The 16439-nt window shown below is 49.0% G+C and overlaps 2 long non-coding RNA genes across 2 annotated transcripts; one reads left to right on the top strand and one right to left on the bottom strand.

The window, feature by feature from the left end:
- Positions 1 to 2028: 2028 nt before the first annotated feature.
- LOC144219301 (uncharacterized) lies at positions 2029 to 15062 on the bottom strand. The gene is made up of 3 exons (XR_013331364.1): positions 14903 to 15062; positions 14184 to 14428; positions 2029 to 2456 (listed from the first exon to the last, which is right to left on the bottom strand). It is a non-coding gene; the product is annotated as an uncharacterized LOC144219301 (long non-coding RNA).
- LOC144219300 (uncharacterized) lies at positions 14963 to 16229 on the top strand. Its single transcript, XR_013331363.1, has 3 exons — positions 14963 to 15159; positions 15350 to 15531; positions 15909 to 16229. It is a non-coding gene; the product is annotated as an uncharacterized LOC144219300 (long non-coding RNA).
- Positions 16230 to 16439: the final 210 nt, after the last annotated feature.

Here is a 16439-nt window from a genome sequence, read left to right on the forward strand (position 1 = left end):
GTGTACGGTTTGGTGCATCGTGTGCATTCACAATACTGTACAACCATTACCACCATCCATCTCTAGAATGATTTTATCACACCCCCAAATCCCCATATCCATTAAACAAGAACTCTCTCTCTTCCTCTTGCCCCTTGGAGCCTCTAATTCACTTTGGATCTTTATGAATTTGACTACCCTGGACACCTCATATCAGTGGAATCATATGAAATTGGTCCTTTCAAGTCTGGCTCATTTCACTGAGCATAATGTTTTCAAAGTTCACCCATGTTGTATCAGAATTTCATTCCTTTTCGAGGCTGAATAATATTCCATTGCGTGCACATATATCACGTTTCCTTGTCCATTTTTCTAGGTGGGCATTTGGGTTCTTTCCACCTTTTGGCTGCTGTGAATAATGTCGCTATGAACACGGATGTGTCTGTTTGAGCCCCTGGTTTCAATTCTCTAGGTACATAGCTAAATATAGACTTGCTGGATTGTGTACGGTAATTTTATGTTTAACCTTTGAGAACTTGTCGAACAAACATCTTTTATGACACATGTGATGCTTTAGGACACATGTGATTCTTTAGGGTAGACCAAATGCTGGCTGTTTTATTAGCTTTCCAGAGCAAGGAGACAGACACTGTGATGAACATCACCTTTATTCAATTCAGAGAGGTTCAGTGACTTGATCAGGGTCACGCAACACCTAGATGGGCACTTTGGCCTCAACACAAAATCATGTGACTGTGGTGCCCATGGGCTTTCTGATGCTGTGTGACACACCCCGGTGGCCCCTCATTGCTTTATCCCCACAGCTAGAATGAGCCTTAAGTCATGTTTCCTGACTCCCAGACTGTCAACCTCAAGGGTGCTGTGTCACGGTTATTTTTGTCTCTGTAGTTTATGCAGGGTCTGGGACGTGATAGGCTCTCAATAAATGTCAATTAAATGGATACATGAATGAATGGGCTCTTGATGGACAAGGAGATGAAAAGAGGGAGGGGCCAAGAGGGCCTCACGGCACCTTCGTATTTTGCCCCCGACGTGCTGGCAGAGCTGAGGTTTCTGTATTGGTGGTGGTGTCTGCTCCCTCACTCATCTGAAATGTCACCTCTCGCTCTGATTTTCCTAACCCTGGACATTCCTACTCATGATGCTTTGATAGTCACTTCTTCTCTACCTCTCTAGCTGGACTATAGGCTCCCTGAGGCCAGGCATTAGGTCTATTACCCCAGCGTGAAAGATAGTGCCCAGTGCAGGGTAGGTGCTTGGTACCTAGTCATAGATGGAATGAATTTTGCAATGAAAGGGCCTCAGGAACTTGTTCCTTTTTACTCATTCAGGCGTGGATGGGAGGGTGGTCAGATAAAATGCGGGAAGCCTAGTTACCTTTGAATTTCAGATAAACAAGGAACACTTTTCTTTAATGTACTACATGCTCATACTAGAAAAGTATTTGTTGTATATCTGAAATTGACATTTAACTGGGCGTCCTGTGTCTTTATTTGCTAAGTCGGCAACACTGGTCACTAAGTACTTCTTCTCACCGAACTCAGAAATGCTAAGGAGTGGGAAACAGGTTTTCCAGAGCTGACTTGTTAACTATCTTTTGGTCTTAAAAATGCAAATGAGTGCAATTATTTTCTGGAATGGAAATAATCCTTCACTGGCAGCATTTCATTCCCATTTGAAATTATAGCTTCTGCGTTCTCTCAGATAGCTCTGCTGTGGTGTCAAAATATTTTCAGCATCTACTCTGGCTTTGGCTAACTCTGGCACCCAAGCCATTCAACCTGGACACGTATGTGCCCGTGGTCATTTGAGACAGTCCCTGAAGACCGACATATAGGGGTGTCACTCACTGGAAGGCTAACTATCCTGATGTGTGAAATTCATTACACTTGTATTTCTGAAGGTTCTTCGGGGTTTGACTGTTCTATTATCCAGAACTCCCTGCCTGACACTTAATTGGAGACTTGACTTGGTTTCCCCAGAAGCCCGTTTTTTTTTTTTCAATGTTTATTTTTGAGAGAGGGAGAAAGAGAGCATGTGTGCGTGCACATGAGCGCGGAAGGGGCAGAGAGAGGGAGACGGAGACTCCAAAGTGGGCTCTGCGCTGACAGCAGACAGCCTGATGTGGGGCTCGAACTCACAAACCATGAGATCATCACTTGGTCTGGAGCCAGTCGCTCAAGTGACGGAGCCACCCAGGCGCCCCCGCCAGAGGCTCATTTTTACTTGTGGCTCTGGCAGAAGACACTCTCTAATGTCCCCCGAGGGTCTATCAAGTTCACCTGAGTGAGAGCCATGGGATCAGTTCTCTTTACCAGATGTACCTCGGACTTTCTGGAATGAAAGAGGGGCAGGGGATCCGAGTGGCAAGCAGAACCACTGCCTCGTTGCTCAGGATGGTATCTGCTGAGGCTGGGCAACGGGAGGCTAAGATCAAACTGGGGTGAAGGCGGGGGCTGCAAGAAAGGACGAAGAGAAGACGTGAGAATCTTTCATTTGCTGTTTACTCCTGTGGTTATCCCCCTACGTACTGATTTATCACACTCCTTCCTGCCTCTCCAACTCACCTAATATAATCTTGCCGGGATGCTATTACTTACGCGTCTTCTGATTTGGAGAATTTTTTAAAAAAAATATTAACTGCTCAGACTTAGAAGCAGCTAGACTGGTTAAAAGCCACAAAGTTGGAGGAGGGATGAGGTGGTGGGCAGGAGGTGGTGGCGGCTCACCGAGGCACTGGAAATAGCAGTCACTGCGAATGGAGGGACCAAGAGACAGTGGAGACTGGGGCTGCAGAGCAGCTCAAAGGCACTTCCAGATGTTTGGGGTCTCCCCCCAGACAAGGGCAGGGTGGGAGGAATGCAGAGACGTCGCACAATCCAGAGATGTCTGAGTTACTTAACATCCAAACTGGGCATCTTGAACTTGGGAAGTTCTTGGGCGAAGTGATTGAAACGGCTGTGTCCTTCCAGGTCCTCAGTTTCTCCGACGCTCAGAGAGTAGAGGCAGATCTCTGTCACCAGCTGGCCACCAGCTGGGGAGACTCCAGAAACTGAGGATCTAGCCCTTTGTATTCTTCGGAAGACAGATCTCATCCAAAGTCAAGCCGGAACAGATCCAGAGTGAACAGGGCAGAGGACACCCTGGCAGGGACAGTTTGGGTCGGGGAGACTGGAATCTACAGGGTTGCCATGCAGGTCGAGTTACTCTTTGAAAGGTCTGCTCCCCTCTGGAATAGGAAATGGAATTGGCCTCATAACCTAAAATCCCAGGTTCACCTTGGCTGTCACTCACTTGAAGGGACCTCGTGGGAACTGGTTGACATGGGGCCAGGCGGTTCTGGGGAAATCAGCCTACCTGGTGGGAAGTGTCACAAAATCCCCCCAACTTTCCAAGTACTAGGGTTTGTTTAGGCTGAAACAGAACACCCCGTGGGGATCTCACCCCCAGCTGCCACACCCCGTCCCATCCCGAAGGAAGGAGTTCTGTGGGGCCAAAGTAACCCTAGGTTGTATTTTAGAATTTTGCTTTCGGGAGATAGTGGAGAGGAGGTCCATAGAGATTTCATTGTCTGGTTACTGCTACTTAGGGGATTACATAGACGACTTGACATGTGAGTTGCCCTCTGGCCACCCAGTCAACAAGGAAGAGGCTGAGGGTGGGGGTCTAGAGGGGAGGTGGCGGGTCAGGGTTTGTGGAGACTAAGTCCCCCAGCCCTTGCTCTATCAGAAGGGCCTCCTGGTGGGCACAGAAAAACCATCTAGAGACTTCTGAACCCTCAGGAAGGCCCAGAAGATGGACCAGAACCCAAGCACCTAGGAACTTGAACCTAAAAGACTGTCCCCTTCCTGGATCTGGGCATCCTCCCTGCCCCGAAAGGACTCTCTCAGACACGATCAACAAAATATGATTATTTTGCAAAGGACTAAAAAAAAAAAAAAAATCATATGATAGGGTTTTCTAAGTCTTCGTTCTCTTCCCTTTATGGAAAGTTATATTCCTTGCAGGTTGGTGCGATGGGTGGGTTTGCTGGGGATGGGGCTTTGCCAGTGACCTACGGGGCAGAAAGAGCTGGACTAGCATTGGGGGTGGGGGACAGCTATAAACAAACCAAGCCTGTGGTTGGGGGAGCCAACTGAATGAGGGGGGAGCCTCCAAAACTACTGAGAACAGAATCCAAGCTGGGGAAGGGAGGCTGAGCGGAGGGAGTGGACGGGCCCTTCCTTCCCGAGTTCCCACTCCTCACTCCCCTCCGCCCAGGCCCCTCTCCTGGGTCCCCTTCTTCCTTGCCATTTGTGTGTTGACGATGTGCGGATGGCCAGAGGGGAGCCAGCGTGCTGGCCTCTTGTATAATCCCATAATTGGCTGTAATCCCTGTATGAAATATTTGGAGATCTGCCTCCCCATTAACTCCTACTCGAAGAATAATCGCATCTCCACATACAGGCCTTTGGGCCAAGTTCTCGCCTCACGTCTCTGAAGCTCCCATCATAGTCTCAGCTCCACCAGAGGTTTTTGTAAGTGGTCCACACCCTGTTGGTTACATTTCTAACTTATCACAAATTAAAAAAAAAAAAAAAAAACCCTCCATATTCAAAGGGAAGGCCCTCCACAGATGTCTTTGAGGAAACATGGGGGTAAAATTCTCGGACGCTGACGGAAGGGGGAGTCTGTTAGGCAGAGCGTGCATGTACTCAGGGTGACCACAGAGGGCCTTGACAAGAATCCCGGGCAGAGGGGCCGAATGTTGGGAGGGAGGGAGACTCGCCTTTCATAGGTGTGAACCGACTGCAAGGCCTCTGGTTGCCATGGAAACGGCACTCGAAGGCTGTTGAGAGGTGGGAAGGCCAGGGTGGGAGGCCTGGTGCTCTTTCTAGGAGGGAGCAACAATGAGCCAAGGACAGGTATGTGCGGCGAGAGTCTGGCCCTGGGCTTCTGGGAGCTCGGCGCCTTCTCCGTGGGCTGGCCTCCCAGCGTGGCTCAGCGCTGTCTGCCTTCCCGGTGGGAACATTCTAGGAGAGGATGGAGGCCGAGCAAGAACGAGAGCAACTGGAGACTTCGGAGCTCGGTGCTGGCGATGCCTGTGCAAAGAAAGCCTTTCAGCTCCTGTTGCTCCCCAGCGTGGAGGAAGCTGCCCGAAGCAGGACGAGCCCCAGAGAGTTCTGGGTCAGGCTGGAATCTTCGTGTTAGAGCCGTGACACTACGCGCTCGTGTTTCGGTATCCGTTCGTTCAGGCAGAGCTGCGCTCACACAGCTGGTATCTTTTGGGGAATACCAAAGGGCCCTCTGTTCCCGGTCTCCTTCCAACACTTGTCACGGGGCCTGACATGCTACCATTTGAGTTTCCTGCCCTTGGCTCGAGCATATCTTCCTCGGGCTCTTCCTTTCCGTTGCAGGTTGTCCTAGGGAAGGGGTCCCCTGCCACCTCAGCGTGGACTCATTTATCAAATGCCGTGGCAGGAGGCTCGGAGCCTCAGGGGGCCTGGGTTGGTAAAGGAATGCCCGGGGAAAGGGGCGACATGGGAGGTGGGACGTCCCAAAGGCAAACTTGGCGACCCTTCCAGTCTGTCCGTGCTCCCGTCAGGGCTTGATGGATGGCGATGGCTTGGATGCTGCGGTGACGGCCTTTGCCACCATCCCCTTCCTCTGCTGGCTCCCGCCATGCTGGAAGGCTTGACAGCTGAGAAGGTGAGGGGCAGGTGCTCTGAAAGGAGGCAGATGTTACATGGGGCATGTTTGTTTGAAGATCCCGGGCTTCGGAGCCGAAGGGGAATGCTGCTCTGGTGCTTTTTTCTAGACGCTGCCGCTTGTCTCTCCTGGCACTGGACCGAGATGCCGTGCCTGGGAGGCTGTCAGATGACACGCGGACACCAGTGAAACTTGGATTTCAAAAGAACAGCAAGTGATGGTTTAGCATAAGTATGTCCCATATAGTTCATGGGGGCATAACCGTGATTATTCGTTGTTGATCTGAAATTCAGGTTTAATGGGGTGTCCCATATTGTTAGTGGCTGAATTCGGCAATCCCACCAGTGAGCGGCTGGGATTCCTGCGTGGGCCCTGCCTTCCCTCCCTTCCACATGGGGCTTCCAGAAGGATCAGCGGTGGCTGCTAGCTCTTTCCGTCTCCCGCTCTCTCTTTCGCTCTCTTCCTCTTTCCCCTCCTGCCTCTTTCCTCTCCCCCCAACTCTCTCTCTCTTCAAGAACAGAAGTTTTAGAGTCAGACTACCAAATGCAATCCTGTCCCTACTATTTGCTGACTGCATCAACCCGGGCAAGTTAACTTGACCTCTGTGAACTTCAGGTCCCTCAGGTCAGAAGGAAGGATATTAAGGCTGCGTGACAGGATTCAATGAGGTAATATTTGGAAAGGACCAAGTACAGCACCCGACATCATGAATCTGGCAAGCAGCTTCTGGGCTGCCAGCTCTCCCCTCAGACTCAGTTGCTGAGGTGCCCCCATACTAGCTGTTCTCACCCCCGCACCGACCCAAGTGCACGTGCTAGGACCTCTTCCGGGCGCGAAAGAGTCCCCTTACAGACATCGTTTGTGAGCAATGGAGACTTTGCGCAGGAGAAGCACAATTGCGAAACCACACTTCGCAACCAGTCGAAAAGGCCTCTGAGATTTTATTCTCCTCCAGTGTCTCCGTAAGAGGTTTCTTTGTTACCTTTCCCTGAAGGCGCCACCCCCTCCCCCAGCCCCCATGCTCCCCTTGACCCTCTCCTTCCCTCCCTCTCAATGGTCATGCAGATCTAGCACTTTGTCCTTTGTGGCCAATTACCTAGACACTCCATTGCTCTTGAGTATTCCTTTCCTGCTTTACCCTCCTTACCATGTTGTTTAGCATAACATTTCCTCCCAGCAGATACTGGGCTCTCCCCGGAAGGGATTCTGGGGACCGAGATGTCCTGCTTATCCTTACTCTTTGTGATAAGGCCAAAGACCATTTATATGATACTCCTCTACATTAATCCTTACAGCAACTCCACGCTGTGGGTGCTGTTAACGTCCCCACTCACAGATGAGGGAACTGGAACCACGAAGGTTTAAGTAATCGCCCAGAACATGTAAAGAACCCCTAGAAATTAATAAGGAAATGACAGACCATCCAACAGCAAAATGGGCAACAGGTATTAATGGGCAATTCAGGATGGAAGCAACCTGGACAGGAAACATTTGGAACCCCCCACCTCCAGAAATTGCAAATTAAAACAAGAATAAGCTATCACGCATCGCACTCATGGGTTTGGCCAAACAGTTCAAGTCAGACAACACTAAGCGATGGTGAGGATGGGAGGAAACAGACGTGGTGCCCGTAGGAATATAAATGGGTCCGATGGCAGCAGCAATCGGGCACTATCCGGTGAGGCTGTAAAGGCACACCCCCTGCCACAGCAATTCGACACCTCGGTGTCTAGCTTGGAGAAATGCTTGGATAGTTCTCGGGGAGGCATTTGCAGGAATGAACATGGCAGCGCTGTTTGTCACAGGAGAAGAGTGGCAACGACTCACCAGTCTCTAGTCTGCCACTCACCAGTCGAATCTGGTCTGCCACCTGCAAGCTAAGAGTGCTTTGAACCTTTTTAAATGGTTGAAAAAAAGAAAAGGAAGAATATTCACATCAAAAGTATGATCAGAACTTATGTCTATGCAAAAACCGGCACACGGATGTTTCTAGTAGCTTTATTCATAACCGTCAGAGCGTGAAAGCAGCCAAGGTGTCCTGCAGTGGCTGATGGATAAATAAACCGTAGTACCCCCAGACGATGGAATATTATTCAGCACTAAAAATAAATGAGCTACTAAGCCATGAAAAACATAGAGGAAGCCTACATGCATATACTAAGTGAAAGAAGTGACTCTGAAAAGGCTATGTACCACAGAATTCCAACTGTATGGCATTCTGGAAAAGGCAAAATAATGAGGAAAAAGCTCAGTGTGGTGCCAGGGGTGGGGTAGGGAGCAGGGAGAGCATAGAGGCAGAGCTCAGAGGATTTGGGGGACAGTGAAGCTACTCTGTATGGTACCATAACGGCGGACACATGTCATTATACGTTTGTCCAAACCCATCAAATGTATACAGTACCAGGTGTAAGCCTTAATGTAAACTATGGATTCTGGGTGATCATGACACGTCAATGTAGGTTAACCAGTTGTCACAATCATACTACTCTGTTGGAGGATGTTGGTAATGGGGGAGGCTGTGTGTGTGGGGGGATATATGGGAATATATATGGGTATATATATATACGAGTATATATATGGGAATATATGGGGTATCGCCGTACCTCTCCCTCAGTTTTGCTGTGAACCTTACACTGCTCTAAAAAAAAATTCTTATTTTAAAAAATTATTTGAAATAAATTTTTTATTGGAGCACAGCCAAACGCATACTGTCTGTGGCTGCATTTCTTCTCCAATGGCAGAGTTAAATCATCGGAGAGATCATATGACCTAAAATATTTACTCTCTGGCCCTTTACAGAGGAAGGTCTCTGACCCCTGCTCTAGGAGGTGGGGAAATAAGACAGTGGCTCAACTCTCAGAGCAGAATACCATAGGGGCGCCTGGGTGGCTCAGTAAGCATCTGACTTTGGCTCAGGTCATGATCTCTTGGTTCTTGAGCTAGAGCCCTGCCTCAGGCTCTGTGCTGACAGCTCAGAGCATGGAGCCTGTTTCAGATTCTGTGTCTCCCTCTCTCTCTGCCCCTCCCCTGCTCACACACACACATTCTCTCTATCTCTCTCAAAACTAAATTTAAAAAAACATTTTTAAAAATTTTCAAAAGGAATACCATACAGCCATCACACAGGCATTGACAAAATTCAATCCCAGAATGCAATGTCGAATGCAGAAAAAAGGAATTTTCAGAAGAATCCGTAAAATATGCTACCTATCATGTAAAATCTTAAGCAGCGGGTATTATTACAGCATTTATGCTTCACAGTTACTTATGTAGGTAGTGAAAGGTTGTTTTTTTTTAATGCACTGGAATCATAAACAACTTCGGGACACTTGTTACCTTAGTAGAGGAAAGAAGAAGATAGTTTAAACTAATTGTTAACATTTCATTTCCTCTTAAAAAATGGATGACATGAAGTAAATATGATACAATGTTTATGTCTTTAATGTTAGTGATGAATATATGGGTACCTGTTACATATAAATGTAAAGATTATATATAAGTGCTTGTTTTTTTTAAATGTTTATTCATTTTGGGGAGACAGAGAGACGGAGTTTGAGCAAGGGAAGGGCAGAGAGGGGCACACAGAATCCGAAGCAGGCTCCAGGCTCTGAGCTGTCAGCACAGAGCCCAGCGCAGGGCTTGAACTCCTGAACCACGAATTCATGACCTGAGCCGAAGTTGGACGCTTAACTGACTGAGCCACCAAGGCACTCTTATAAGTGCTTGTTTTATATTTCTTTGAGATGTTTTGTAATTAGATTAAGACATTCTGGGAAAAGAAGAGGGATTAAAGAACCCAGTCAAGATCACCCAACTGGAAAGAGGCAGATTTGAAGAGTTTGGATTTGAACTCAGTCTGTGTGATCCCAGAGATTAACGCTTCACTACACACTCTATGCCTCCCTTAATTTACTAACATAAATGCTCAGTAAATGGTCTTTCTCTCTCTGCCTCCCCTAAGAGTTTGTAAATACGAGTAGAGGTGAGTCCCTTGGCATCAATGGTGTCAAGCAGTTTGGCTCTGATGTCTTATCAGGCTCCTGGATTCTGTCTATTCTTTTACAGGAAAGGACCCTGGCTCCTCCCCAGGGGTTCACTGACACCTGAGGAGTCTATCAGGAAGCAGTTCAGGATGCCTGGCGACCAACTGGGACATGATGAGATGCTGAAATGGAGCCTTGACATCCCAACAGTCCTGGTATGAAGACCGTGGCTTGGGGTCATATGGAGGGCATGGGCTCCATGTGAATCGTTTCAGACTTTGTAGGGCCACCTAAGAAGGTTCCAGAAATTTTGTTTTCTGAGTCCTTGTTGAATAAGACTCTTCTTTTTCTCCTTCTCTCCCCTTCAAAATGGCACCCATTAACCATTTCTATCATCCTTCTCCTCTCGGAACAGTGGGGAGTCAGAGGGGAAAGGCATCTCCCCAGATGCAAGCAGACCCAAGCGTTGGTGCACACAGTGAAGGCTTCCCCCACCACACCCACCCTCCCAAGGCCATGGCAGCCTGGAGTGCAAAGGAGTCAGGGCTCCCACTTTTCTGCTTCCCTCTCCCCGACTCCTACATTTCTCTCACCTCCGGAAATGCCTTGTCTTTGGTCTGTTTTGTGTATCTCACCCATCATTTAAGGCCCATGTTAAAAAGCCCACCTCTTCCAGGCAGTCTGCTCAAATCCCCAGCCTGCCATGACCTTTCATCTCAAAACTCTCACAGTAGTTGTCATCCAGTACCCTGACGGGTTTCTGAGAAGTTTCTTTGTTAGCTACCCTTTTGCCTCAGTTAGTTTGAAATGCAAGTGATTGGAACTCAGGGTCTACGCCTTATTTGTACTTTGATAAGTATGATACCTAGCACGGTGTCAGGCACACAGTAGGCATTTAATAAGTGTTTGTGAATGAATGAATGAATGAAGTATATTTGAAGAAACTCCCGGAATTCTGTTCCTAAGGAGGGAGGGAACCCCAAACTAGGTCAGGTGAAAGCTGGTCCTGCCGCTCCACCTTAGTCTGGCTTTCAGACTCCCTGGGCATGGGGGAGGAGCGGCCTGCCTGCTACGGGCCTTGCTGGGCAGGGGACAGAAAGGGAGAGGCAGTGCCCAGCCCGGATGCCGACGGAGTGGGTGCAGGGGTCGCTGTGGGGGAGGGGAGCCGTGGCACTGGCTTTCCTTACGATACTTTCGTTTATTCTTCTACGTGCACCCAGATACCTCCGACAACGCCGCACGCTGGCTGAGTGATGTGAAAACAGCTGAAGAAGAAAGAAAGCAAAAGAGAAAACCAAGGAAAAGAGGGTAAACAAAGAAAGAATTCACCTTTCATGCTCCTGCAAAGTCCGCGGTTGGGGAATGAAGTTAAGACACAAAAGCTTTGCAACAACAACATTGTGGGGGAAGGCACAAGAGGGAGGCCGAGCAGCCATTAAAGCAATTAAGAAAAGATTAAGGTCGCTGGTGGTGGAGAGAGAGAGACCCATTAATCAATAGGCCAGAGATCGCAGCAGGCTACAAAATTATAAGACCAGGCAAACTGGAGAACACACAGGCTCACCTCAACCAAGATGCCTGAGTAACTCAGAGGCAGAAATATTATATTCATTTCTCCGGCTTGCGGGGAAAATGGTTCTCAGAGGAACGGTTTCCTTTTAATCACCTAATGGGGCATCCTGAGGTGGGGGTGAGGTCCACATTGATTTCAAGGCAAATTCTAAAACATCCTGGTAAAAGAAAAATTCGTCATAACGCATGATGGCAAGGTTACTGGGATGGAGGGATATCAGAGCACAAGCCTGTCTGATGCTATGAGGGAGGGTCTTAAAACTTCCTGTTGCGGGAGGTGGGGGGGATTATTGTTCACAAATATTTGCCACCCCTTCCTGGGAAGACCTGGGTCCCAGCTCCACTGACAGCAGGCTTGGCCGTATGACTTGCATGGGCGAATGACACATGTGTCGCTTCCCAGCGGAAGTTTTAAGAGCCGGCGCACAGTTTGCCGTGTGCTTTCTTTTCTCGTCCTTTGCAACAACCCTGAGGTGTTCTAGACAGAGACTGTATCCTTGGCTCAACGTGAAGGCTCAGCTGACCGGCAGAGGACATACAAACTTTCCTGTCTTACCCCACGGAGAAGTGGGGGTGCCGGTGTATCCTGATTGATGTATGTCCTTACAGTGTGTCTCACCGCTGTATGGAACCTGTATGGGCTCCCTACTCCTTACAGGATAAATCCCGCACTTCCGGTCCTGACATCAAGCCCTTTCCCTCTCCCCCTGCGTTATCGATATCACGATTCTCTTCCCGTGCCCCCACGGTCCTGCCTGACCCCTCTCCTTATTGTGCCCACACATACCTTGTGTTAGCGAAGAAGGTCTTCTGGTTAAGAGATCTAAATTGCTCAGGCCTTTGATCACACTCTCTCTGATACCCCCCTTGTGAAGCCATTTCACATAACACCCCTCCCCCCACACACACACACACTCAAAGTCATCTCTGGACCATTATAGCTCGTGATCTGTGCCATTGAAACACTTATTTTTATTTAACAAATACATATATAGTGCTTGCTAAGCATCAGATACTGTATTCATATTTATATATATATATTGGTACATTTAATTCTCACTCAACCTTATTATTTCCATTTTACAGATGAGGAAGTGGGGCAAAAAGAAGGTACGGTGAATCCATAGAGCTATGAGGGGCAGAGCAGGGATTTAAACCCAGGCAGCTGGGTTCCCGGCTCTTACCCTCTCCCCCGCACGGTCCCAAGTGCTTCTGCGCCACCTTGCATGCCACCTGACTTATCTTCCCACCAAGATTATAGAGCCTTGGAAGGCACAGGCACTTTCTTTGATCTTCCCTAGCATTTAGCCTGGTAGCCGGCCCACTAGCTCCCTTCCAAGACCTGTTAGTTGATTGAAAATCCAGTGGGTCATTTCATTTCACCCATTTCTTTGTCTCCACATAGAAAAGAAGCAAAACCACCTTAGAGAAAACTTCTTCCCAAGAATGCCTATTTGAGTGGAGGGGAGGCTTCCTGACATCCAGGTCAAGTGTCTCCTCCGGCAGCATTGACTCGTTTTCCACCTTTGTAGGTGTCCGTGAAGACAGAGAGCAGATGACCAGCTCTTACTTAGGATAATAACTAGGATAGCAGAGATCATTATTTTATTAATCCATTCCTTGTTTGAACACTGCCTTATTTCTTTTTTTAAAAAAATTGTCATGCTTATTTATTTTTAAGAGAGAGAGAGAGAGCATGCAAGCACGTAAGCGGGGGTGGGGCAGACAGAGAGAGAGACAGAATCCGAAACAGGCTCCAGGCTCTGAGCTGTCAGCACAGAGCCCGATGCGGGGCTCGAACCCACAAACCGTGAGATCATGACCTGAGCTGAAGCCAGACACTTAATCGACAGAGCCACCCAGGCACCCCCAATACAGCCCTGTTTCTAAAAGGGTATGTGACAGCCAGGAAGGAACCATGAAATACAGTCAAGAATACACAGAAAAAGTGAGAAGGAATCCTCACAACTTACGTTAAATGAAGAAAGCACATTGTAGAATGATGCGTGCTGTGTGAGCCATTTATAAACTTCATAAAAAATAGGCCTGCCTGCAACTTTCTATGAATACACATACAAATGTTTATTGCAATTTCAGGAAGGAAGATCTGAACTGAACTTAGGATTTGGCTCCTGCTCTGATTGGGAGTAGGGAACAATCCTAGAGGGAGACAATGGGCATTTCAATTTAATGTGTAATATCTTTAGACTTGAAGCAAATATAACAGAATAGTAACACTTGTCAATTTTGTATGGCAAGTATCAGATGTAGTATTATCAGTGTGTACTTTTCAGAATTTTCAAAATTCCTCAACTTTAAAAAAAAATGGGGGGAAAGAAATTGGAAAAGATTTGGAAGAATACCTCAAAGCTGCATTTACTTGCTCTAGGGAGCCACAAATTTATCTCTAAGCATTCTATTTTTTTTAAATATTTTTTTATTTATTTCTAGGAGAGAGAGAGAGACAGCGTGAGCAGGGGAGGGTCAGAGAGAGACAGAGATACAGAATCTGAAACAGGCTCCAGGCTCTGAGCTAGCTGTCAGCACAGAGCCCGATGTGGGGCTCAAACCCACGAACCGCGAGATCATGACCTAAGCGAAAGTCGGACGCTTAACCAACTAAGCCACCCAGGCGCCCCTCTCTCTAAGCGTTCTAAAGGCCGATGCAAAGAAAGGAGCCAGGTCAGTTATATAATTCACGGGGTCACGAGTGTCCCCAGGTGAAAGCCTATCTGGGCTTTGGAGAAGCTCAGAAGCCGGTACTAGAAACCCCAGAAGCAATGGTGGCTCTACAGAGCATCCGTAGGAAGCCAGGAGCCTGCAGGCATAGGTATGTCTGTGTGTGTGTGTGTGTGTGTGTGTGTGTGTGTGTGTGTGTGTGTGTGTGTATGGTTGGGGGAGAAGCTATTTGTTAGGGATCTACACTGTGTACTTCTTTACCTGAACTTGTCTGTAAGGATGAGACAGGTGGGGGCCGCCCTTGGTCCAGCCGTGGGATGTGATGACCAACCTCCTCACGACAGCCCAGCCATGAGCCAGTGATGAGTCATTTTAAGTGGCGTTCCAGCAAGGTCCATTCATATGGCAGCCCCACTGCTTCAGGGCGGCCCCGCTCTCTGCCAGCCTGGCCTGGCCCAGGGGGAGTGGACTTTCAAGCCCCTGGAGGAGTAGAGGGGCCACGTGTCCTGCAAGCAAAGAAACGCAAATGATTTGTGCCCTTGGCAGAGCCCGGGACACATACGGGGAGGGAAGATGGGGACTGGGCCACTAGCAGGACCGTCAGTGTCTTCTTCTCCTTGTGGGGCAATGGCGGCCAGCTGGGGGCAGGCCTGGCTGTTCCCTTAGGGAGGCTGCAGGCACTGGGGACTCACCTCCCTGGAGAGCCAGCCCACCTCATCTGGAGGTGAGCCCAGGGGCACCCACTGCTCTGCCAGCTAGCTCCTCAGAAAGCATTTAGAATTGGCTCCAGCGCACACACGCACACACACACACACACACACACACACACACACACACACACACACAGTGGTACCGGCGCCCAGGGTCCACTCCAGGCGGTGCGCCCAACAGTCTGGCCTGAAAAACGTCTACAGCAGGTGTAAGCAGATACCCGGCCTCCACCAACCTGCCAAGAAAGAATTCAAGAATGTTTGCCTCACCTGCCCACACTTCCTGGTGTGGCCGCTGGATGCACTGCTTGAGAAATGACGTCACTGCAACCCTGTGCAGCGTGAAGCAGACCTTTTCCCGTCAGGTAGTGCGGCTTGCGGAAGGAGGCCTCTTCCCTTTCCCGAGGGCGATAATTCGCCAGGAGAACCAACTGCCTCTTCAGATTTCTCCAGAACGCCTACTCCCTCAACAGCCCTGCTGCCGAGCAAGGCTTCTGTAGCCAGAATGGAGCCCCAGCACGTAGTAGGTAGCACATGACTTCAACTTGCTAAGCTTCAGCTTCGTCGCCTGGAAAGTGGAGAAAATATCAACAGTGCACTTGCTTCACTGCTTTATTGTTGGGAAGTACATCGGGGTGCTTGCGCTAACCTAAGTGTTATTACTTATGTGGGCGGTAGTGGCCATTTCTACCCTTAAATTCTTCCCCTGCCCTTCAGCCTCCAGACAAATCTCCAGTCCTTTGTGACGTGACCCTCCAGTGCTCAAAAGGCTGTCATTGATTGGATCCTGGACAGAGAGCTGTTCCACCTTTTCATGGCAACAGCAGCCTGCACGTATCATACTTCGTCTGGGCCTCGAGCTGAGTTTCCGGCGTCAGACGTTTCTGGGGAATTCTGTGGTGCGTGTATCATTCGGTGTCAGCTTAACGGTAATGGTACCAGGACCCCCAGCGCTGCAGCTGCCTTTGGGGAAGGGCCTGCGCTTCTTCCTCGCTCCCCCTGTTCCCCTGGCATCTCCAAGGGAGAGTGAAAATTGGGGTTCAGCTAATCCTGAAGGATGGGTCTCGAGAAGTGCAAGGGCTTGTGAGCTGAGAAGGGCTGGTCTTTGGATTGGTCCAGTTGTGGGGAACGAGAAAAGTAATTTCTGAGGTGATAAGAGAGACTCATGGGCTTCTACAAAGTGGGGGGAGGAGGGAAAGGCCCGTTGGCCATTGCAGGGGAGGGGGCCGGGGAGAGAGTGCCGGGGGACACTTGCTAAGCTCCCTTCCTCCCACAGCTGGTCAGTCCTCATTAGCATGCCACCACTGAGGGCCACCAGGAGCCACACTCTGTGGATTATCCGGAGCGAAGAGTCATCTCAAAATTCACAGTCACAGGCTCCAGGAATGAAAGAGAAATGGAAACTGGGGGCGCGTAGGGAGGAAGGGGTGCCGACTAGCAGACGAGCAACTAATACTCATGTTCCAGCGCAAAGATTCTGAAACCTTTTGGTCTTGCATCTCTTTTCGGCCTTCAAAATTATTGGGGATCCCCAAGAACTTTTCTTTATGTGGGTTATAGCTGTTGCTGTTAACTGCGTTAGAAATAAAAACTAAGAACTGGGGCGCCTGGGTGGCTCAGTCAGTTAAGCTTCCGACTTCGGCTCAGGTCATGATCTCACTGCTCGTGGGTTCAAGCCCCGTGTCGGGCTCTGTGCTGACAGCTAGCTCAGAGCCTGGAGCCTGTTTCAGATTCTGTGTCTCTCCCTCTCTCTCTGACTCTCCCCTGCTCACGCTGTGTCTCTCTCTCAGAAATAAATAAAACATTA

This window comes from Crocuta crocuta, unplaced genomic scaffold (assembly GCF_008692635.1).
Source record: "Crocuta crocuta isolate KB4526 unplaced genomic scaffold, BGI_CrCroc_1.0 scaffold118, whole genome shotgun sequence".
Taxonomy (NCBI): Eukaryota; Metazoa; Chordata; class Mammalia; order Carnivora; family Hyaenidae; genus Crocuta; species Crocuta crocuta.